Here is a 26,394-nt window from a genome sequence, read left to right as displayed (position 1 = left end):
GGAGGTGAGATTAGCATTTTTCCTCATTAGTGTTGCAGATTAGTGTTGTCCCTCTTCTCCAACTTTGTGCGATCCTGGAGTTTGTACCTGTGCGGTTTGTGGTTATTAGATTTTCTGACCAGCATTCATTTAGTGTAAAAGCATGGTGAATGCAGTACTCTGCACAGGTTTCAGAAATCCAAATTTCCCATCTACAAGACCACATTGACCGATACTCAACATAAATATTTCCCGTGTGTCATTCTGCATCAGCTACGCTATGAATCTGCCCATATTTTCTCACAGAATACAGGAATCAATACAGTCTTGGCCTTCTGATCAAATTGGTTGAAACATAGAACAAATATACTGGCTGTAATGCAGTCTGGGGTTAACATGTTGTGGAGATGTGTACTGCAAAAATGAAACAACGCTAAATGGAGATTTTTTTTTAAGTTATTTTCAGGCCAGTAATGCTTATTTGCTGATTCTTGAGCACTTAGTGTTCAGATGGGTACTGTTCATAAAATAATGCTGTCACCATGTTTGTTTTAGCCGGGGATATGCATGTACACAATGTTGTGTGTGTCAGTTTTTTTTTCTATTTTTAAATTCTGATTTCAAAGGTATTAGTTTATTAACTTGTCTTACAGGGTATGAGATACAGTTCCATTTTTTAGAGAAACTGTTTGAGGACATAGACTAACTAGCTTTATTTTTTGATTTGAATATGGCAAGTTGTGATTTCTCTGTAGGTCCTATTTGGGGAGTAGTGATGAATGATGTGTCCTAACTTTCACCATTTTTCTGATGAGTGGTTTAGTCCATCAGTTGTAAGTACTTGTTAGGTTGTGAGTGCACAAGGTTGCCTTGGCCAGTTTATTTGCCTGTGTATGTTGCTAAGCTCTATAAGGCTAGTTTGCAGGAAACTTGCCAGATTTGCATAACATTGCTCAACTATTAAAGACATAGTCTAATTGTTGAGTACTGGAGAGGTTTAGAGCAGAGACAAAGTTTATCGAAATGGTAAGCAAATTTCAGATGTTCACCTATGACCGGTGTCTGTAGCGTAGTTTGCTGCGGTAAAATGTGCTAGAGTGTGTGAACATGTAACATATCATGGTGTTTAGACATTATTATAGTTATTATAGCGAAATAAATACCATGAATAGAAAATGCAATAGTTATAACTTACAACCATATGAATTAAACACAGTGACATCTGCTAAAGCTTTTAAATATTAATTCAGCAACCGTCATGTGAAAAAATAAGAATTATAAGGTTTTAATAAATGAGCAGAGTTTAGCAATTTTTCAGGTAAATGTAATGCTTTTGTTTGGTCAGAGCTAAAATTTTCAGCAGTTTGGTATTGCAAAGCATTGGTGACTGACGAAATATAAAAAGGAAGTGAATTTCCTAAAGGGACACAGTTGATTACTGTTGCAAATAGGACAAAAATAGTACAATTAAGGTAGTTGGAACAAAAGGAAAAATTTTGGTGCAGGTGTGTACTGTTTGAGGCAATGGTCCAATTAATTTCATTAGAAGGATTCACTGGTGCTACTTACAGAGTAAGAAAATGTGGTGGTGATTGCAGAGGGGAGGGAAAGGTGTCCTAGGGCTAAATGCATCTCATAAATGCACTTGTTGATATATTAGCAGTTCCTCCTGAGAGCACCTTCTTAAGTTTGTATCTTGCAAAGGTCTGGGTGATTCTGCTCATGGTAAATGTGAGGTGCAAGGGTCATCGTGAAGAGAAGACCGAAAGAGGACATAGTTTCTGATGATTTAAGATTTCTGTCTACCTCTATTCTGGGAAATGTTACTGCAAGACTCAGAGTAGGCATTAATGCTATCCATAAGGAAGAAAACTCCACTGACATTATTGCTGTTAACTTCAGGCAGGCAAGTGGCTGTGAACTGAAACGATTCAGGAGCCCACCAACATAATTTTTCAAATATACACAAAGAAGTGTAAAATTATATTGCTAATAAACTGCTGCTGATTTAGAAAATATATAAAGTAAGATGTTAATATATGAGGTAACCCTCAAAGCTGAACTGTGATGCATCCAGTGTTTGCAGGTTACCTTTGTTCTCATTTATTACGTCCATGATGATTATTGGCCTGGCCCCATTGTAGGAACATTTCCATATTATGAGGATTATACATTGTCATTTATTTCCTGTTCTAGCACCAGTGCACCTACCAGGATTAGGCACCTTTTTCGACTTCTGGTTCAGTGTGGGTGATGCCATTTACAGTAAGTTCTGAACATTGTGGTTTATTTCCTCTGAGGTAACAGACGTAGCTTTAGAAAGCTTTGTGGTTGTCCTCTGCCTGAAAAGCAATTTTTTCTTCAAATTTAGCTTTTGAAGAATTAAATAACCCTCTAAGCTACTTGTTTAGATTACTCAGTGGCTTTTAGTATGTATGCTTTGTTCCTGTTATGCTTGAATGAGATTTATTTTCCTTTTGTGTTATAAACGATTGATACTGTGATTCCCCCAGGGCGGCTTGTCTTTTCAGTTTATGTGGCACACTTCTGTTTACACAGCTATCATCTAGCTGCTTCTATCTGATTTTGACCTGCAAAATATTTGTTCTTTCTTTCTGGTATTTGACATACCTTCGAACTTACTAGCTGACTATTACAAGCATGGAGCTACCATATGTTTTGTGGTTTCTTCTAGGCTTTGTCAGTCATTTGTGGGATTCAGGTTGGAGGAAGGGCTCAATATCTATGTGTTATACTATTTTACTAAATTACGCAAGTCTTCCTACTGATGATAATGAGTCTCTGTTACAGAGGTGGGAGGAAGGCCTCAGTAATAAGTGTCATACTATTTGTACATACTATTTGTACTGAGTAAGTCAGTAACCATCCTGCAATACTTCTGTTGTTATTCTTCTTTTATGAGTTTAGATGGCAGGAAGGGCTTAGCAAAACAAAACTTGATCCCTTAGGTCCATTGCTGAATGGATACATGTAAAGAGAAAAGGCATAGCTAAGGAAGACTGCTGACACTGAAGAAAGTCGCAAGACTGTAGTGGTATCAGCTGTCTGAGTGGGTAGCCAGCACAGGTATCGGACAGATAAGATGGCCTTGCATGCCACTGAAGTCCCATGCCTGTCCTGGGTTCATTAGTGGAGTGGCGTTCCTTACCTTGCTTTTTCTCTTTACATGTACCCATTCACCAGTATACTGGCTACAACAACTGGTTCTGAATGCTGTACACATGTACAGATATCAGTTTTGTTAGGATTCAGGTTATGGAAATTATGATTTGATCATATTTTGGTAAATAACTTTGCAAGGAAGCATCTGAATGTGCTAAGTAATACCTCATTTTGAAGACAGTATTGATAATTCCAACATGGTCAAAGAACTGTGCCTTTATTTTGCATACATGTACATATATCAAAGTTTGTTTTGGACTTGTGGTTATGGAAATTATGATTTTTTTTGTCATATTCTGGTAAATAACTTTGCAAGGGAGCATCTGAATGTGCTAAGTAATACCTCATTTTGAACACAGTATTCATAGTTCCAACATGGTAACAGAACTGTGCCTTTATGTTGTACACATGTACAGATATCAAAGTTTGTTTTGGACTTATGGTTATGGAAATTATGATTTTTTTCATATTTTGGTAAATAACGTTGCAAGGGAGCATCTGAATGTGCTAAGTAATACCTCATTTTGAAGACGGTATTCAGACTTCCAACATGGTAAAATAAATGTGCCTATATGTTGTACACATGTACAGATATCAAAGTTTGTTTCGAACTTAGATTATGGAAATTATGATTTTTTTTAATATTTTGGTAAATATCTTTGCAAGGGAGCATGTCAGTGTGCCAAGTAATACCTCATTTTAAAGACAGTATTACTCCTTACAACATGGTAAAAGAACTGTGTGCAGTGTACACATGTACCGATATCACAGTTTGTTTAGTCTTGTACGATTATGAAAATTATACATTTTCAATACTTCTCATTATTCTGCCCATATCTTTGCAAAGGAGCATAGTGATGACACATCATTTTGAAGCTGACATTGAGACGCACTTCTACACTGTGTACCCTCTGTTTGTTACAAGTGATGAGATATTATGCATTGTTTATTTATCAATTATGAGAAATATACTAATCATATTTCTGTCAATATCTAAGTAAGGGAGCATCACAGTAATGGTTAAGGTATAATTTTAAAGCTGACATTCATACAAACAAACTAAATACAAATTGTATGGGTCTGCATGATACATTGACCAAGATAGTGTGCTTTGCTTTTCCAAAAAGATAAAAAATATGCACAATATCAGCATTCCTTGCCAGATATTTAATAATGACTTTGATATGCACAACATGTACACTGTTGGAAAGGTCAGTGTCTGCTGAACAACTTTCGCTTTAACATTTTTAGTCTAGCTCTTATAGTTAAAGTTATGAACATTTGTTTTCTGTATGGTATTAGAAATGGATTTTCTGAAAATGAGCTCAGGCTGCACTATTGTTCCTATGGTGGAATTAAGCAGGCAGCTTTTTTTGAGCTGCTCCAGAGTGAATGAGTTAAAAGAAATTTGATGGCATAGGGATGGCAGAAGGATTATATGGATAGGAAAGAGGGACAGACATGCAACCATTAAAGCAGACAAAGACTGACAGGGGAAGTTCTGGTACAGAACAGGAGATTCCCCACTGTGGAGAATTCTTCCATGGGTTCAAAAGAGCTGTGTCACAGGAAAGTGCAGTAATGTACCATCCACAGTCACTGTTGCCAACAGTGGATTAAAGATGCCATCATTATAAGTGCTTGATGTACAATGTTCTGATATGATATATTCTTCTTCTTCTTTTTTCGGCTGTTCCTGTTAGGGGTCGCCACTGCAGATTATCTGTTTCCATTTCTTCCAGTCCTCTGCATCTTGTTGTGTCACACCAACCACCTGCATGTCCTCTGTCACCACATCCATAAACATTATCTTAGGCCTTTCTCTTTTCCTCTTACCTGGCAGCTCCATCCTTCGTATCCTTTTCCCAATATACCCAGCATCCCTCCTCAGCACATGTCCATACCAACGCAATCGCACCTCTCTGGCTTTGTCTCCAAATCGTCCAACCTGAGCTGACCCTCTAATATACTGATTCCTAATCCTGTCCATCCTCGTCACACCCAATGCAAATGTTAGCATCTTTAACTCAGCCACCTCCAGCTCTGACTCCTGCTTTTTGTCAATGCCACTGTCTCCAACTCATGCAACATAGTTGTTCTCACTACCCTCTTGTAGACCTTCCTTTTCACTCTTACTTGTACCCATCTGTCACAAATCACAATTGACACTCTTCTCCACTCACTTCACCCTGCCTGTACTCTCTTCTTCACCTCTCTTCCACACTCACCATTACTCTGAACTGCTGATCCCAAGTATTTAAACTCATCCACCTTTGCCAACTCTCCTCCCTACATCCTCACCATTCCTCTACCCTTCTGTCATTCACACACATATATTCTGTCTTAATCCCACTGACCTTCATTCTTCTCCTCTCTAGAGCATATCTCCACCTCTCCAGGGTGTCTTCAACCTGTTCTCTACTCTGAATACAGATCACAATGTCATCCCCAAACATCATAGTCCACGGGGACTCCTGTCTGATCTCATCTGTCAACCTGTCCATCATCATTGCAAATAAGAAAGGGGTCAGAGCTGATCCTTGATGCAATCCCACCTCCACCATAAATGCATCCGTCACTCCTACAGCAGACCTCATCACTATCACACTACCCTTGTACATATCCTGTACCACTGTTACATACTTCTCTGCCACTCCCAACTTTCTCGTACAATACCACCACTCCTCTCTAGGCACCCTGTCATATGCTTTCTCTAAGTCCACAAAGACACAATGTAAATTCTTCTGACCTTCTCTATACTTCTTCATCAACACTCTTAGAGCAAACATTGCATCTGTAGTGCTCTTTCCCTGCATAAAGCCACACTGCTGCTCACTAGTCATCACCTCTCTTCTTAACCTAGCTTCCACTACTCTTTCTCATAACCTCAGCTCTGCACATCACCCTTATTCTTAAAAATCGGTACCAAAATCTTCTTCTCCACAACTCAGGAATCCTATCCCTTTCAAAGATTTCATTAAACAATCTGGTTAAAAACTCCATTGCCATCTCTCCTAAACATCTCCATGCTTCCACAGGTATGTCATCTGGGCCAACTCCCTTTCCATTCTTCCTCCTCTTCATAGCTGTCCTTATTTCCTCCTTGGTAATCCATTATACTTACTGATTTACTATCCTCATATCATCCAACCTTCTTTCTCTCTCATTCTCTTCATTTATCAGCCCCTCAAAGTACTCTTTTCATCTGCTCAACATACTCTCCTCGCTTGTGAGCATGTTTCCCTCATTATCCTTTATCACCCTTACCTGCTGCACATCTTTCCCAGCTCAGTCCCCCTGTATAGCCAATCAATACAGGTTCTTTTCTCCCTCCTTAGTGTCCATCTTTTTATACAACTCTCCATATGCCTTATCCTTAGCCTTCACCACACGCCTCATCGTCTTATACTCCTGTCTACTTTCTTCATCTCTCTGACAACCCCACTTCTTCTTCACCAACCTCTTTCTCTGTATACTCTCCTGTACTTCCTTGTTCCACCACCAGGTCTCCTTGTTCTCCTTCCTCTGTCCAGATGTCACACCAATCACCTTTCTAGCCGTCTCCCTTACCAGCTCTGCTGTAGTTACCCAGCTATTCGGTAACTCTTCACTGCCACGCATGGCTTGTCTTAACTCTTCCCTGAACTCCACCTCACTATCACTCTTTTTCAACTTACAGCATTTGATCCTTGGCACTGCCCTCACACTCATCCTCCTCTTCTTATATTTTCTTATCTCCTCTGATTGATTTTTGTAGTTATTCTGCAGTAATTTATATGCCCTACTACTTATCCCTTCTTTAATGACAGCCTCTGTTCTAGATTCAACCTAAACCTCTACTGGAGCAGGTCTTTTACTTAGTATTCCCTTATTTTTATTTTATTTATTTATTTGTTTATCTGCATTTGTTTTCTGGGATATTCCACTAGGCCTAGGAGTGCCCATTTTCAGTGGAGGACTGGGGAGAAAAGCTCCACATATTACATAAACATATTACATAAACACCACCTGTTAACACCAGACCTTGCAATGGAGGATATGCACCAGGAGCAGGTGTTGCTAAACCTGCAGTAAATCCCTCATTTAATGTTCCACAGCAGCCAGCAACATATGGTACGTCTGCCAATCTGTACTCAAGCAGCAGTGTTGTGCAAGCAGCAGAGGTGCAGAGAAAAGAGCTCAAGGAGAACCAAGGTTACAGCAAGCAACCGAATGGTGCTACGAGGAGACACATTTTGGATACCAACATGGACTTCCCACATATTCCTCTTTTTAGTTGTGCTAGTAAGCAATGACTGATGGACACTGAAGACTGGCATCCAAAGACAGGAACTAAACAGTCCAGGTCTTTTCGCATCATGGCACAAATTGATGGCACTGAAAGTGCTGTTTCAATTCCAAGCCCTGCCATAGAAAGTCAAAATGAGAAAAATTACTTTGTGGCACCAACCCCTGCTGATGGCCATGCAGCAGCTTCAGTGAAGACCATGCCCAAAGTGCCAGCAAATGTCCCTAAACTAGCTTATTCCAATGCAGCAATTGTTTCCCCTTTCAAGACTGGTGGAGCTCCAGGCACAGGGAAAGTTACAGGTCCACAGTCTGCCAGCCAAGCAGGTCCTGGTATGCGAAAGGCCACCACAATGTCTGTGCATGTAACACCATCTGGATGGTCATCAAACTCTCCTGCTAAGCAGGGGGTATGGAGTACAAGAAATAGGCCTGCTCCGCAACCCCAGCCAATGGACCAGGATATATTGGTACAGAGGGCTGAGCATATTCCTGCAGGAAAAAGGACACCCATGTGTGCCGAATGCAACTCTGTCATACCGGGTCCATTCCTTATGGCCTTAGGAAAGTCATGGCATCCAGAGGAGTTTAACTGTGCCCACTGCAAAACCTGAATGGCTGATCTTAGATTTGTCCAGGCAAAGTGCTCCATCTATTGTGAGTATTACTGAGAAGTTCTTTGCAGCAAAATGCACCCGCTGTCAGAGAAAGATACTTGGAGAGGTCATCAATGCCTCATCTGTGTTGCTTGCCATAGACTGATCCATAATAAAGTCTTTCACATGGAGGATGGTGAACCTGTGAGACAGATTTCTACAGTTTGTTTGGTACCATGTGTCATGGATGTGATTTCCCAATTGAGTCCAGTAACACGTTCTTAGAAGCCTTAGGCTATACCTGGCATGACACCTGTTTTATATGTTCTATTTGCTGTACTTCATTAGAAGGGCAGGCCTTCTTCTCAAAGAAAGGTAGGCCGTTGTGCAAGAAACATGCCCATAATGGTAACATTTAATGGACATCAGTGGAATGGAAGAAGAATCAACAGGATTGAAGCTGGCCATTGTATCTGTTTTATTAGGATACAATTATGCAATTTACTATTTATATAGATTTTTAAAGAAAGGAAATACTGATGTCTGGGGAGACTTATGCCATTCAGTGCACTTTGTTTAACTGAAGCACCATGTTGTTGTGAGCTAATGTGTGCGTATATTTTTTCCTGAGGAATTCCTAGCCTTAGCTTAGTTGAATGTATCTATAAAGACGTTCTGGAAAACAAAATGTCATGTATCATCAGGCTACACCAATAATCATGATCATCATAAACTTCAAGATTTAACTTTATGCTACTGAGACTGTACTTTTGTTATATGCAGCAAGAAACTAGAGTGCCTGTGCTCTGTGCGGCTTCAGCTCATATAACAAGAGTAACCGACTTCTAAGATGCATTCAAATGTGTAGGCAGTTACTGAATTCAGCATTGTTCCATTGTTCATAGAAACAACCTGACACTATATTCATCAGTTTAGAGTTGCGGGGGTCTTGATCCTCATAAAGTAAACAGCAGGCACAAGGCATGTATCAGCCCTGGATAACCAGGGTGGGAGGTTGGCATAATGGTTAAGGTATTTACCTTATGAGCACAAGGTGAGGGTATGATTCTCACATAGGGTAATTGGACAGCCTTAAAATGGCCCTAAAGGGCAGCTAGCCTACTACCAATCTATGAACCTATAATCTATGAGATAAAATTACATAACGACTATTAATAGATTCAAGTTACCAGTAGGCAACATTATACAAAAGACACAAATAACAATGATTTACATCCATTTACAATATATACATGTTGATATACAATTAAAATTATCTTTTTCCTTTTGTCTATACTCTGATGTCAATCCATGGTAGGGAAGGTAGTCTTTAGCCTGCAGTCCAAAACATGTTCTTGGCCTCATCACACTCTATTACCTTTCCTTTACAAATTATTTGTTCCCAATACCTTGGTTCCTTTGTCAGTTGTTTCCAGTAAATTCCAGCCCCTCATTTCTATTGTCTGAACTCCTACTTGCAGTCATCCCATCTAGTTCTTAGAACACTTTCTGCTACTTTATGAATATAATATTCTTTGTGGCTGTTATTATTCTCCTTAAGGATCTTTATCCAAAAATCCTACCTCTCTCCTTATTTCATTAATCCCCCCCCCACTTCATCATCATCCCTTTCCAATTTGAATTATAACATTCTGCTTGTGTTATATATAAAACTCTTAACTGTGTAGTTCTAAACTATCCCATCAAATCAGATTAATACTAAACCACTTTTTTCTATTGGAAAGATCAACTTAACCCACTTAATTCTTGCCATCTATCAATCCCAGATAAATTAATTCAACTCTTTTTTAATTACTGTTCATAACTTCTCCCCTGTTTGATAAAAATATGCCCAACTTGTATATAAAACTGAGGGAGTAAAATCATTTTCACTCCTTGTATCTCACAGGTAATATCCATACACAAAGCTTCCAGTTTCTCAGTTTTTGTATTATTTTTTTATTTAGACTCTTCCCACATAGCCTTAGCTGCCACAGCAGAAACCCTTTAAATCCATATTCCTTCATCTTATTGTGACCCCATAAGTTTGGGTATTGCTGTACCAATTCATGTGTAGGCACATCATTTATAGCTATAGCTTTTGCTTTTATTTTCATTTATTTTATATCCTGAAAAGACTTGAAGCTATCACAAAATGTTCAAGAACACTGAAAGGTCCCTTTCTGGATTTATCAGGTACAAAATAATACCATCTCAAATAAAAACAACTCTCCTGATCCCCATACCAAGTATATCCTTACATTTCTGAGTGCCTTATTTTCTTTGCAAATGGGTCTAAAAATACAGCAAATCACAAAGGTGAAACAGGACACCCCTGCCTTGTTCCTCTGTTCAAGCACAACTTATCAGAGAGGAATCCTCCCACATTAATTCTTGCCTCCAATCCTTTATTTGTCCTGTTAATTAACCTTATTATTTTATCAGTAAAAACCTACAAGAACGAAACTAACAAAGCTAGAATTTTGACTGTTTGGTCACCTTAAACCATCTGTAATAGAGGCCCATGGGATATATGCAAATGACCCCTTAAAAACATCAAGTGTTTCAGCTGTATGGCTTCTAAATTGTAGCATACAGTGAAAATTCTGGCTTTGCTAGTTTTTCTTGTAGTTTTTTTACTAATTGGTTTGTCTGCGTGACCTTTTTACTTTTTGGTTGGGATATTATTTTATCAGAGAATGCAAATGCTTCCATTGTCCTACTCATAAAATCCTAGCTGCTATGTTGAATACTTACTCTGCTTCAAGACCCAATAATAGCAGCAGTATTTTCTTACATTATGCTTACCTCCGGATCATTATTGTTCTCGTAATGCTGTCAAATGTATGCCTCCCCACTACAAAGCCACATTGATCCATATCTATCAATTCTGGCAACACCTTTGCCATTCTTTTATCAGTTATAGACATAAACACTTTATGACCATGGTTTGCAATTGTAATGGGTCTTTAAGAAGCTGGGTTTGATGGGCCTTTGCCATCTTTGGGTAATACACACTCCATATTTTTTTTCCCAAAATGTAGGTGTTTCCTGTCCCTTTAAAATACTGGTAAACAAAATCTTCCAGGTTTTTATCACTTTCCTCCCTCCTAATTTCCAGATATTCTATAGGAATGCTATCTGTTACATCTAACTTTCCTGCAGAATAATTATGTCACAATTTTTGTGTCATCTTCTCCTATCTTAGCTATTAGTTGTTGATTCTCTTCTACCTCTGACATTGGCATAATTAAGTCTTCCATAAATATTTCCATATGTTCTCTTTGCTGATTTCCACATTCCTCTAATTTATACAAATTTCATAAAAGTTATGAAATATTTCTGATACCTCTACAGGATATCTGGTTATTGTTATTATTATAGGTTCTCTAAGTTTGGCAATGGCCCTTTCTGCTTTCTGTTGTATAAATCATTGTGCTAAAAGTTTTTGTGCTTTGGAGTTATCAAAAATAGTTGCTTAACAGCAATCTTTCTGAACTCATGGACATTATTCAAATACTCTCTTTTTGAGTATGTGCCTCTTCTTGTTCTGTGGTATCCCCCTTATTCTGCAGTACTTTAACCTGAATCAGCCCCTCTAAATCCTAATTCCTATTACATCTTAAGCATATCTGTTTCTTTTTTGTTTCTACCCTGTTATTAAATCCATTTTCATGTTATCCCACTCAGTAGCTACCACTTTTGAAGAAATTCCTGTCTTCTTTAATAACTTCCACTACCCATTCCTTAAATTCATGAGCAGGTTTGTATTACAGTACCATTGTCTCGTATTTACTTCATTACCCTGCATTCTTACATTATTTTTTATTGGTGCATGATCTGAAACAGTTACCGGATGGGTGTTGAAGCTTTCAATCAGATCCATATGTTCCTGTGAGATATAATTTCTATGCAGTCTACCCCTGTTGTTGTACCTTGGAGAAGAATATGCAAATTCTCTTTCCAAGTTCCTGCTACTAAGTTCACATGTTCCATACCAAATATGTTCATAAATTTGTTCAGAAATCTATCCCATTGTGATATATTTTCCTTTCCAAGTCCTTCTGATACATCCTCATGATTACAAATCAAGTTCTAGTCCCCATCTGTAAGTAAAATTCCATGCTGAAAGCTATTTCTCCTAGGTTTTTATCAAACTCTATAATAGCAGTCTTTGGTGAAATCTAAATACGTGCCTTTGTAATCTACCCGCCTTGGCAATAACCCCTTACCGCAAATCTACCATTATTGTCTTTTTTCCCACTTCTGTTACTATTGGAGCCCGTCTAGCAATCGGTATCATTACTAACCTTTTCCCTTGTCCTTTATATTATGCTGAATATCCATCCTGAAATCCTTTCTTTTTCAAATTCACATGCTCATTTTTTTCCAAATGCATTTCCTGTAGTATTGCTATATGCTCTCTGCATTTTTTAATAAAATTCAGTTCCTTTTCCTTTTTGTTTATACCTGTAAGGCCATTTATTTTCCAATATAATATGGACAGCATAACTATTATGATAAAAAGCTATTGTCCCCAACTAATATACATGTCGGGTTTTTTTGAATGTGTCTTTCAATTTTTGTCTTGAATGGACACAATAATGTTTGGCAGGGTGATCTTTTATACAGTTGTTTCCTACCTATGTCACATTTTTCAAGAGTTTTTGTTTTAATGAAAACCTTAAAACAAACAAGTAAATACATTTTCAGAACACCCCATCCCCTATTAACTTTGAAAAAACACACAATAGTATGTGCATCTTCAAAAATTAAGTTTAACTCTCTGGATAAGAACAATGGCCCCAAATTGACAGTTGCACCCACAGGCATTTTCTAACCTAAAATTAAGGTTATCCATGTTAAAGGCAATGTTACACCCTATGTTTCCACTTGCACTACTTGGTGTCTGTTTTTTTTCTTGTCTCTATTTTCATCCCAGATATGACAAAAAAAATGTATCCTGTCAGAAAATATTAGATTTTAGTCCTAAGTTAAAAAACACTGGCTATGTTTAAATACAGACTATACTGAGCACTGTTCTATTAAAGTATTCAGGCTGGTAGGGAAATTACTAGCTCTTATTCACTTCACATAATATCCATAGGTTCATAGGTTGGTACTAGGCTATGGGCCCTAGGGCCTATACAAACCTATCCATAACAATTCCCAACTTTATTTTTCACTGAACTGCTTGATATTGTACCTTTAAATTTTGCTTAGCCCTCAGCAAAGAATGCTCAGAACTGTCAAGGTTGTTTGCACCTGCACATAGCTCATCTCCATGTAAAAATAGTCAGCAAAGAGGGGGAGAAAACAGAGGCTAATTAACAAGGGTGATTTAGAGAATGTCTACTCAAGGAGAGTGAGTAGAGAGAGGTGAGACAGGGTGATTCAGAGAAGAGTAATTAGTAGAATCATAAAATTAGTCAGGATTGATGCATGGGCATAGCCAGAGTGTTTTTAGATGTTGTTTGAGCTTTTGTTTAAAGAGGAAGGGTGACGAGGTAGACGTTAGAGTGGTCGGTAGAAGATTCCAGTATTTACCTATGGTGTTGGAGAAAAGTGAGTCACCTGCTATGTTATTGGACTTGCTTAACTTCACAAGAAGTTTATTAGAGGAGCATAAAGAATGTAGGTTAGAATAGGGAGAAATAAGGTCAGAAAGTATAGGGGTATTTTTTGGTTGGTAAAATATCTTATGAACAAAGGTAAGTTGGGAGAGTAATAGCATATTTTTTAGTTCTAGCCAGTCTAGTTGTTGTAGATTCTGACAGTGGTGAGTTCTAAATGGGTTTCCGGTGGCAAATCTGGCAATGCTATAGTATGCATTTGCTAGTTTACTGAGGTTATTTTCCTTTAGGTTAGTGTATATGGATGAAGCATAAAGAAGAGTAGAAATAAGATGAGAGTGAGCAAGTGTGATTTTGGCCTGTGAAGTTAAAAAGGTTTTAATTCTATATAAGGAACCGAGTTTTCTATTTACGGTTTTAATAGTGTTATTAATGTGATTATCAAAAGTGAGGTTATTGTCAATTATAATACCTAATAGCTTAGTGGTAGAGTCAGGGGCTATATGTGTGCCATTGTTGGAAGTAATAGAGAAGTCTATGAGGGGAGACTTAATATTAGGCCTAAAGAGCAGAAGTTTGGTTTTATTGGCATTCAAAAGGAGGCAGCGTTTCAAGAACAATGCCTCAACTGTGCTAAATACATTCTGTGTTAGGGTTTGTAGTTCAGGGGGGGTGTTAGCAGAGCATATGAGTGTTGAGTCGTCTGCATATTGAATACATGTAACTTGAGGTATTGCTGCATGTAAGTCATTTATAAATAAAGAGAAGAGGAGAGGTCCTAGGATGGACCCCTGTGGGACTCCAAGAGAGACTGGCAGAAGGGATGAAAGTGTATTATCCCAGAGAACTGCCTGTTGCCTGTTATTAAGGTAGGAAGTGAACCATTGAATAGCTTTGGTATCTAGAGAGAGGGATTCAAGGGTTTTTATGAGCATATTATGGTTTACCATGTCAAAGGCTTTTGACAGGTCTATAAAGAGTGCTGATGACAGAATACTATTATTGCAGTTTCTATTTATACACTCGGTAAAAGATAGGAGAGCTGTTGTAGTACTATGAAATGGCCTAAAGCCATGTTGGCAGTTGGCTAGTAAGTTATATTGAGTTAAATGGTGCATTAGCTGATGATGAATACATTTCTCCATAATTTTTGCTAAGGGTGATAAGAGTGCAATAGGCCTATAGTTAGAATAGTCATTTGAGCTACCTCCTTTATGTAAAGGAATTATGTGGGAAATCTTCTAGATAGCAGGGATGGTACCTTCACCGATGGTTCTATTTATAAGGAGAGATATGGAATAAGCAACTTCTTCAGCTGCTTTTTGAAGGTATTCAGATGGTAACTGATCTGCAGATGGGGTACAAGGTTTGAGTTTTTGGATGAGTTTTAGGATGTAAGAAGTAGAGATGGGTTGTAGTTGGAATATAGGGAGATTAGTAGATGTACCAGTAGGAAGGTTAGATTTGTCTATTGTGAGATGACTTGCTAGTGAATTAATAGTGTCTGTGAAAAAGGAGTTGAAGGCATTGGCAGTTTGATGTGAGGTATTCTTTTCGGGCCCTGAAGGTGAAGGTGTACTAGAGTGGCCTGGGTGTAGAAGTGAATTTAGGGTTGACCAGAACCTTTTGGGGTTGTTATGATGAGTTTGCTGTAGTTTACAGTAATAGTTCTTTTTATCTGTAAAAACAGCTTTTTTAGTGCTATTTCTTAACTGTCTAAAGGCTTGTTGGTCTGAAGTAGTTTTTGTACTTCTCCATTTAGCCCAAGATTTATTCCTAAGTAGTATTTTTTGTTTTGTCTCTTTGGACAGCCAGGGGGCAGGTTTAGATTTAACTCTGATAGATCGTTTTGGAGCATGTTGGTCAAGGATTGATAGGAATTTGGTATTGAAATATGCGATAGCATCTTCCAGGGTTAGGGTTTTTAGAAGATTCCATTTACAGGCTTTTAATTCATTTTTGAATAATAATGGGTTGAAGTGTTTCTTGCTACGTTTCAACCAGAACAGACTGTACAACAACCTTAGCATTTTTAATATCTTTCATAGGTTCATAGGTGAGTACTAAGCTAACTTCTCTTGCGAGCCATTTTAAGCCTAGCCAATTATCCCTTGTAAGACTCAAACCCTGCACCTTGTGTTTGTAAGGCAAACACCTTGACCATTAGGCCACCCTCCCAACCCTTCATTATTTGTTTTATTTTTCAAGCCTAATTTCTTACAAAAAAAAACAGTTGTTTATAGCTAAAACCAAAATAATTCATCTAGACTTCCAATGTTGCTAAAATAACAGAAATTGTCTTAATTCTACATGTAGTATAATCAAAGTACTTTTACATCCCACCCCCACTTCAGCAGCCCACAATCACAGTGTATTAGCTTAATATTTGGTTCTGCTCAGCCATTATTCTCTTGTAATACTGTAAAGTCTATAATTTTTACAACTAAAAATATGCTTGTTTATTTTAATATCTTTAATATGAACAGCAGTCACTGAAAATACCCACACACACATTTAAAATACCCCTGATACACCTATACACATGTGCTTTACTATATAGCATGCAGTGTATATCATGAAATGGTTAATACACATACTAATAAGGATATAAATTGTTTTACTTACAGTTATTTCTTTACTCTTAGTGACTTTCTAAACATTAATGACAAAGTGGGGTATATGCTTTACAGTCCACCCACAAGTGTAAAAAGTCAGCTAAAGTCCAATATTTTTCATCCACCTTTTCTTGCAAAGCTATATATTCACAAATATGACTGATACTTTATAGTCTTCCATTTATTCACTAATTTCAGTGTTGGCCTGCATCCTGTTTGTCTTCATTTCCCAACACCAGACTCTCATTAAAGTTCAAGGTACTCCTAATTCTTGTAGTCAGCCACTGTGTTTTTCTGTCTCTCACACACATACATTTTCCTGTGGAACATTGGAAACATTTTCACTAGCAAAGTCTCTCTATGAGCTGTATTGTCAGATGAATAAGAAGCAGATGCCTCTTCTGATTACTGGCTCAGGTTTTGTTGCATAAACTTTTTAGTTCCTCCTTAACCTGTTCTGCAAATTTCTTTGATCCTCCAGGAAAAAATATTCCGAACATAACTGAATATATAAGCTTGAATCTCACACCTGCCACCTCAACATTCCCTGCTTGTTGGGATTGTCTTTTCCTCTGCCTGGTGTATAGCGAATAATCATTTTCCTCAAAGACTCAGTCTCCAGTTTTTAATACTTTCCCCTTCTGCCACAGTTTAGTCAGGATCAACTCTTTCTATTGATATGATTGCAGCTGTTGGTATGATTGCAGCCATTTCTGCCACAGTTTAGTCAGGATCAAGTCTTTCTATTGGTATGATTGCAGCTTTAGGGTGGCCGCAGTGATACAGCAGTTAGCATTGTCACCTCTCAGCAAGAGGCTGGTTTGATTCTCGGCTGGAGTGCTTTCTGTAGGGAGTCTGCATGTCCTCCCTGTGGTCATGTTGGTTTCCTCTGGGTACTTCGGTTTCCTCCCACATTCCAAACATGTGCAGTATGTGTAGAACGCGAAACACAGAAATCCTCTACCAACTAATAAAACAGCTGGTGTAAAATAAATATAGTTGAAGTAGCAAACAAACACCAACTGTTCCACATCTGTCTGATGAAGGGACACATCCCTGAAAGTGCTTACCTGTTTTATAATAAACTTCCTAGCTGTGGTACAGTTGGTGTTAGTTTGCTACTTCAACATGCAGTAAGTGGATTGGACACTGTAAATTGGCTATAGGTGAGAGTGTGTGCACAAGTGAGTGGTATAAATGAAATACCATGGCAGGGCTGGCCACCCAGTGGTGCAAACCTTGGCTCGAGCTGATTGTCACTACTAAAGTGATACCCCAACCCCATGTGCAAAATGGAAAAGGGGTTGAGGATAAATGGATGGATGGATTGCAGCTTTACTAATATAGGTCTCGGTTGATTTCTCATGAGCAGGCCTGAAGCAAGCATTCAATGTGTCCTTTTAATCAACAAATCCTGTTGTGGAATACTGGCCCAGTTGCTAATTTATGGTTTCATAAAATTAATACATAATGTTCCTTCCAATTTCTCTGATATAGCAGAAAATCTCAGGTTTTCTCTGTGTGCTCTGTCTTCTAACTCTACAACCTACTGATAGTCTTCCTTCATCTATTGCCCACTTCGCTCCTCATCCTGCCTCCAGTTCCCACCTGCCCCCAGTGGTCCTACCTTTATTACAAACAGTAACCACTCCCACCTTTCAAACAACCTATAACATCACTACACCTATACTACCTCTAACAGCTTCTCACTATTATCCCTCCTACTCAACTAATATGTACAAGCACACCATACCTATACTCACTGCATGCACACTCCTTGCATGCATCACATCATACCAAACCTCCACCATTCCCACACTCAACCACTACCACTGTACCACCACACACACCACCACCCATATCCCACCTCTACCTTACTACTCTCCCATCAGGTCAACAACCTTCCCAATACACCCTCTATATAGACTACAGACCACAATACCTAAACTAAAAACAACTCGACAACTTAACATAACAACGGTACCACCATACCTCTTACCCACAGAACACAATCAAAAAACTTCCCTTATAAGCAAGCATATCTAGAAATTGATAAAACTAATAATCTCATCCATATCCAACCTAGCACTCAGTGGAGACCTCCATCCCAATCCTGGCCCCTCAATCTCCAACCCCTTCCCTCATAATCAGACTACAAACCACATCTTCTCCCAAATCACAGCCAATAGATAGCCAACCGACCTCCTTCTGATAAGCCTAAATATTAGAAGTATATGCAACAAGGTGCATGAACTCCATGCCACCATAGACTTCTACTCCCCAATGTAGTGATTCTTACAGAAACATGGTTAAAACAACATATTTCTAATGAGCAAATCCTCCCTACCGGTTACAATATACTAAGAGTAGACCGAATAAACAAAACAGGAGGTGGTATAGCTATAATATTTAAACAGCATCTAGACATCCAGATCTTAAAGTTAGCAGCTCCCCAAATAGGTAAGGAAGAAATAATATATACCCATAGCCGGCCTTAGGCATAGGCCAACTAGGCAGTCGCCTAGGGCACCGCTTTAGCAGGGGCAGTTTTCCAATTACCGACCTTAAAATAAACCAAAATAAAACCCTAAACATAATAGGTTGCCACTTCCCACCTAGCCAAAACATCCCTCCACTTGAAAACCTCCTCAGCTGGACTACCCACCACCTACCCCAAGAAACTAGGAGACTTCAACACTGACTGGCAATCCTGTTCTAGCAACCACCCAACCCATCATGTAAACCGTCATGGCTTCACCCAACTAGACCAGTCACCTACTAAGATAAATAAAAACTCCAACAAACACACTACCCTTGATTGGATACTAGTCAATAAGAGCCCCCAGTCATATATAGCAAGCTGCCTATCCGACAGCCTCAGTGATCACCCCCCAACCTTCCTACTAAGAAAACACCTTCATAAAGCGAAACCCATCATCTCCCATCAAATAAAAAAAAAATTAACTTCAACCCTCTCTCATCCAGCTCATTCCTAAAAGACTGTAACTGGCAACCTCTAAAATACCTCAAACTAGATGATGCAGTTGACTACTTTAATAAAACATTCCTAAGCATCCTTAATTACCACGCCCCCATAAGACTTTCCCGAACTAGAGCCCAACCATCCCCATGGCTACAAAAAAACACTAAGTCTGAAATGAAAAGCAGGGATAAAGCCTGGGACAACTGGCACAAAACCAAAAACCCCTCTACTAAGCAAAAATTCTAAGAACTACGCAATAGAACCAAAAAGCTTATAAAACAGGACAAAATCCAATACTACCAGTCTGCCCTTACCTCCTCCCAACATAGCCCCAAACAATTCTGGTCCTCAATAAACTCCATCCTCCACCCAGGTAAAATAAGTACACCCACTCCTAACTTAACTCATTCCTCCAAAAATATTGCTACCTCTTTCAACAATCACTTCACACAAAGCGTACTATCACTAGCTAGACAACACAACCCCCCCCATAAACCCACACCATCAACTAAAACTAACAATCTCCACACTAGCTTCTCTTTCTCTCCTGTTCCTACCTCCAAAATAAAACAACTATTAACTAAACTTAAACCTACCAGATAAGCAGCAGACAACCTCCCAAGTGAAGACCTTCAACTTGCTGCTGACCCTCTAGCCTACCCAGTAACACTCTTGATTAACAGATCTCTGTCAAAAGTTATGTTCCTACACTATGGAAATTCTCACACATAATTCCCCTACACAAAGGAGGCCCCTCCACAGATCTAACCAATTACCGCCCCCATAGCTATTCTCTCACCATTCTCCAAAATACTAGAGAGTGGCATCCATTCTCAAGTCTCAGATCACCTCCTTGCTAACAACCTCCTCTCCAACACACAACACAGTTTCCGACCTAACCATAGCACCACCACCGCCTTACTCTCTTTCTCTAGCAGTATCCTACAAAATAAAAATGCAGGTTATCTCTCCTCAGCTACCTTCCTAGACCTCTCTAAAGCTTTCGACATGGTCCCACACAAACAACTCGTTTCTCTTCTCGATAATGTATCCTTCTTTCAACCAGTCATCAACTGGTTTCAGAGTTACATATCTGACCGCCAACAAGCAGTTGTTTGGCAGGATGACCTATCCCCCCAACTACCAGTCCCCATAGGGGTTCCCCAAGGGTCCATCCTGGGACTCTACTCTTTGCTATTTTCACCAATAATCTAGCCTCAGCCACAACACATGGCACACTCATACACTACGCAGATGACTCAATCATCATCTGCACAGCCCACTCCCTGCCCGAACTGCAAAAACTCACACAGGAAGCATTTTCCACTATTGAAACTTGGTTATCCAATGCCCTACTAATACTCAACCCAAACAAAACAAAATTACAAATCTTTCAACCCACCAGACTTACCCTAGACAGCTCTCACTTTAACATCACAGCAAAAGACTATCCATCCTACAGAACATACCAAATTACTAGGAGAGAAATAGACAATAAACTGAACTTTGACATTCACATTTCCATGACCAAAAGTGCATAAAAAACTAGGAGTATTATATAGAAATCAGCAACTACTTATCAAAGCAGCTAAAATTTCGGTAGCAAATTCTCATCTTATCTCCACCCTACTCTACGCCTCTCCAATATTTACTAACCTTAGACAATGTGATCTAAATAAGCTCGAAACTTGCTACAACAAAATCGCCAAATTCACCACAGGGGCTTCCTACCAAACTTGCCACTGCCTCTCACTAGCAGAACTGGGCTGGCCAGAGCTCCCCCACCTCCTTCAATGGTACCAACTTGCACTCGCCCACAAACTAATTAACCAGCCACTAAAAGTCCCATCCCTTCAGAATCTACTCCAACCCTACATAACCACGAGACCACTAAGATCCAGCCACAAAAACCTCCTACAGGTCACAAGAGCTATTAACTCTGCCGGAGAAGCATTATTCTCCTACACTATAGCCAAACTCTGGAACTCCCTCCCATCCTCAATTACGTCTGTAACTTCTTGTACCCACTTCAAATCATTACTATCCTAACCCATACTTACTTATCCTAAACATACTTACTTATCCTAAACCATAGCACCACCACTGCCTTACTCTCCTTTACTAACACTATCCTTCAGCATAAAAACAATGGCTATCTCTCCTCTGCTACTTTCCTAGACCTCCTCTGCTACTTTCCTAGACCTATCTAAAGCATTTGACATGGTCCCACACAAACAACTTATCTCTGTCCTCAATAACCTATCCTTCTCACAATCAGTCACCAACTGGTTTCAGAGTTACCTGTCTGACTGCCAACAATCCGTTGTATGGCAGAATGACATATCTCCCCAACTACCTGTCTCCATAGGGGTTGCCCAAGGATTGATCTTTGGACCCCTACTCTTCTCTGTTTACACCAATAATCTAGCCTCTGCCACCAAACATGGCACATTCATACAATACGCAGATGACTCAAGCATCATCTGCTCAGCCCAGTCCCTACCCAAACTGTAAAAGGTCACACAGGAAGCCTTTTCCTGTGTTGAAACTTGGTTATCCGATGTCCAATTAATACTCAACCCAAACAAAACTAAACTACTCATCTTCCAACCCACCAAACATACTCCAACAACTCTCACTTTAACATCACAGCAAAAGACAACACCACTATATACCCAACTGAACACACCAAATTGCTAGGAGTGGAAATAGACAATAAACTAAAATTTGACATTCACATATCCATGATCATAAAAAAAGTCCACAAAAAACTAGGAGCGTTATACAGAAATAAGCAATTTCTCACCAAAGCAGCAACGATTTCAGTAGCAAATTCCCACCTTATCTCCACCCTACTTTATGCCTCTCCAATATATACCAACCTAAGGCAATACGATCTAAACAAGCTAGAGACCTGCTACAACAAAATCGCCAAATTCGTCACAGGGGCATCCTACCGTAGTCATCACTGTCTCTCACTTGCTGAACTGAGCTGGCTTGAACTCCCTCACCTACTTCAGTGGTATCAACTCTCACTCGCCCACAAACTAGTAAACCATCCACTAAATGTCCCATCCCTCCAGAATCTACTCCAACCCTATCGCACCGCCAGACCACTAAGATCCAGCAACAAAAATCACTTGCAGATCACTAAAGCCAATAACTCTGCTGGTGAAGCACTATTCTCTTGCTCCATAGCCAAATTATGGAACTCCCTTCCACCCACAATTACCACCATACCATCATGCTCCCACTTCAAAACTTTACTAAAAGCGCACCTAAAAAACATGCTGGCTATGCCCTTGCAACTCCCACTCTAATATCACCCACCCCATCCAACCACTACCTTTCTTTCCACTCCACTAACTACCTTGATTATAGCAAGCTCAGATGCTCATAAGCCTAGTACTTATTATACAGCAGGAACTTCATATTGTAACATTTGTTAATGTCTGTTATGTACTTCACAGATAAAGATTCTAGTTGTCTACTGATGTACTATGTTCTTCATCTGTAAATATGTTGTAAGTAATTGCTATGTTAAATTGTTAATCGTTATGCAATCCAATGTAACTGCTGTCTGTTTATTTTAACCGTGGAGCTTTTCTCCCCGGGCCTCCACTGAAAATGGACCTATGTCCAGTCGGACACTCCTGGTCAACAAATGTCAATAAATAAATTACTAAAATCACACTTAAAAACTTGCCAGATATGCCCTTGCAACCCCCCCTCTAATATCATCCACTCCACTCACCCACTACCTCTCTCGGCCCCCTATCAACAACCTACTCTTAGCAAGCTTGGCTACTCATGTTGCCAGCTACCTACCACATAGTGCTAACTTCTTGTAGCAACAACTGCTAATGGCTGTGTACCTCAAAAACAGATTGTATCAATTGTTTACTGATAAATCTCAACTACATGTGTAGCCATGTTTAGTATATGTAAAGATCGTAAAGATCGTATACTACGACACTTAAGAGATATACGACAAAAGGAACCAAATAATGCACTAGCGGTGCATATAACACAACATCCAACTCATTCCTTCCTTTTTATTGCAATTGAAACTGTTATCCAGACTAATAGAGGAGGAGATGTCCATAATCGAACTGAACTACGTGAAATATGTTGGATAATTAATATGAGAGCAAATCGTCCCTCTGGACTAAACACTATAGTTCCATTGAAACCCATATTAAAAACTAGAAGGAACACTATTACAATTCAGAACCACTAGAGTTATATTTTATTTATGTTCATTTAGATCAAACCAATGTTTTTATTAATTTTTTTCTTTTTAGTTGACATTCTGACATAACAACAATGTATACAAAATAACAAGTTTAATAAGTATAATAATATTCAGCTATTAAGTATTTATTAATTTTGATATGGAAAGTATTTTAGATCTGAATATTGCTTTTCACTAAGGATGTGTGCATGTTCTCTCTTTATAGTAGCGATAGTTTCATAACAGGTATATTTGGATATTGTTTTTTAACAAGGCAGTGAATAGGGACGTCATTTCATATATTTATATATCTAGAGATTATTTAGTGAATAAATGGACCCTCTATTTATGTAGTAAAAGGATATAAAATTGTAATGTGCAGTCATGCATTTTTGTGCTGACGGAAGCAGAGTTCATACAGTAACCATGCATTTGACTGTGTCAATAATATTTGAATAGTTTGGTAGTCTTAGATAAGAATTGTTTCATATATCTGGAAGAGTAGATAACTGTAAAAGAAGATCATATATAAAAATTCCAGAAAGGTGACCTGTTAGTTAAAGTTAATTATAGTAGATTTATATATGACAAACAAAGAAAAATAAAACAATGCAAAGTGGAAACAGGGAAGCCATGCAGCAATAAAAATAATGGAAACAAATGCTTCTGAAAAATCTTTAAAAAGCTAGTATTACACTTTGGCCACTGGATGGCAGCAAAGTAGAAACAGGGAAGCTATGTAAAACTAAATCCATTGGAAAGATACATTCGGCACTTGTAGCCAGTAAAAAACTAGGCAGAGAAGTGCATATTAGCATATAGCTGAAGTAGGATGGGCTAACATAGCATATTAGCATATTTTTGGTGCCAATTTTAAATCATAGCTATTGGCTACTTAGTAGTGCAAAGAAAAATTACTGGATATTCTTATAAAGACTAAGAATGAATTGACATTATTGGTTTAGAAGTTAATTGATTTGAAACCTTATTGGTTAGTTTTTAGTATAAATATTAAGCATTGCTACCAAAAGATAACGATCTGAAGAAGGCTAAACAGCTGAAAGCACTTATCGTTTTATCACTATGGAATTTTAATGCTGTTTTTACTTTTTTCCATTAAATTTGCTTGCTGTTTGACACAAGACTCTATCGTAGTTGATTTTTGCTGTGGTGGAATACCAGAGGCCTTTTTCCATGTTTAGTATATGTCACCATATTTTAAAATTGTACTATGTTCTACAGCTGTTTTACATCTATGTTTTATTCTTGTCTTACATATTTACTCCTTCTCTATAGTGCCTTTTTTATTTTAAATGCTTTATTTTTTTAACTGTATAATGTAAGTAAAACTTAATGTGGAGCTTTTCTCCCCGGGCCTCAGCTGAAAACGGACCTGTGTCCAGTCGGACTCTCCCGATCAGCAAATGTAAATAAATAAATTGTTTGAAACAGCAGTTCTTGAGAAACCTCATAGTCAGCCATCCTTTTTCTTCATTTCAACCACTGATTTTTGCAGCATTATCAGTTCATCTGAATAGCTATTTAAGGCTTCTTCTATTTTTGCAGCCTGTTGCTATTTGATTTTTTATATTCCTTCAATGTTTCATTTATTTTAATCATCTTTGAGTACGTTGGATTTATTTTTTTTCCTCCAGTTTAATAGAAGACATATCTTATACCAGAACTGAAGCACTGAACTGCTTTTTGCCGATCAGCTGCAGGATTCTTCCCAGACCATATTTTCTCTTCACCTTTAGTTGTTGATTTTCTTTCTGGTTCTCTAAATTTCTTCTTTGTTAGCATACAGACAGTGTATTTACTAACCAGTAACTGAATTTTACCCAAAATGACTATTTCACTGGCTATTTCTCATTTCCTTCTTTCACAATGGGAATGCTCAAATTAAGCTATTGATCAGTGTGCAGCCAACTTGGAAGGCCTTCTTATGCATAATAATATCTTAGTCCCTAGGCATATAGGTGTAAGTGACCTGAGACAGATTTTCCTGGACTATATGAAGAGAGACATTATGGAGCACTCAGACTATGTTCCCCAGGTTTGTGTGAGCCTAGCACTGAGCATTAATCTACCTTCACCAAGGATGATGCCAACACATTAACATAAGATGATTGACTTTAATGATTGGCTTAGCTTCTAGTGTCACTCCAAAGGAGTAGAATATTTGTCACCATGGAAGGATTTGGTTGACAGACCACATTGCTATGCAAAGGATGGTCTGTACCTGTCCCTTTTGAGCTTTCAAATATTGGATAAAGTATTGTCCTTCTCTGTAGTGCCTTTTTTAATCAATGCCAAACTGACAAAGCTTCCAACATAGCAAAACTAACCCAAGGGAATCTAAAGGTGTTACTGTTTGGTGCCAGGAGTGCAAACAGGAAACTCTGCTCCTTCTAAGCCGTCTTCATCCTGTGTTGTTACAGAGACATGGTTTACAGCCAAGAAGAATACTATGGCAGTGGAAAGCTACAGTGCCTTCCACATATTTAGGCCGGCTATTGCATAGGCAAGGACTGTAGGTGAAGGTGTCTCAATGTACATCTGTGATAAGGTCACTTTAACGCTGGGCAAACACAATTATGAGCTTGAGCTTCTCCACTTCCAAATTACCATAGGCAAAGTCTTATACCATATCCTTGCTAGCCATACATCCTCCTCTATGACCAAGGAAAACCATAACTCATACTTAAATTTACTGGTTACACTCACTATTCAATCCAGTACCATATTTATGGGTAACTGTGTCTACTGTACTATTAACTGGGAAACATACATGACACCAAACCTCCAGGTCCTGAGATTCCTGAACTTTGTAAACACTAACACCCATGACCAGATAGTACACACACCCAGTATAGGAGCAAACATACTGGAACTGGTACTCACAAACATGGGACAATGCTGACACCCCTCACCCCCCAGTATA

The 26,394-nt window shown here is 38.7% G+C and overlaps 1 protein-coding gene and 1 pseudogene across 2 annotated transcripts in view; both read left to right on the top strand.

Moving 5' to 3' along the window:
* STAC (SH3 and cysteine rich domain) overlaps positions 1 to 26,394 on the top strand; it is a 1,460,498-nt gene that overhangs the window by 1,383,641 nt on the left and 50,463 nt on the right. The gene's annotated exons all lie outside the window — the stretch shown is intronic.
* LOC122797316 lies at positions 7,521 to 8,464 on the top strand (annotated as a pseudogene).

Source organism: Protopterus annectens, chromosome 3.part0 (assembly GCF_019279795.1).
Source record: "Protopterus annectens isolate FY-2018-M chromosome 3.part0, PAN1.0, whole genome shotgun sequence".
NCBI lineage: Eukaryota > Metazoa > Chordata > Ceratodontiformes > Protopteridae > Protopterus > Protopterus annectens.
Note: the sequence above shows the minus strand (reverse complement) of the source record. Positions and strands in the feature narration are given on the sequence as shown.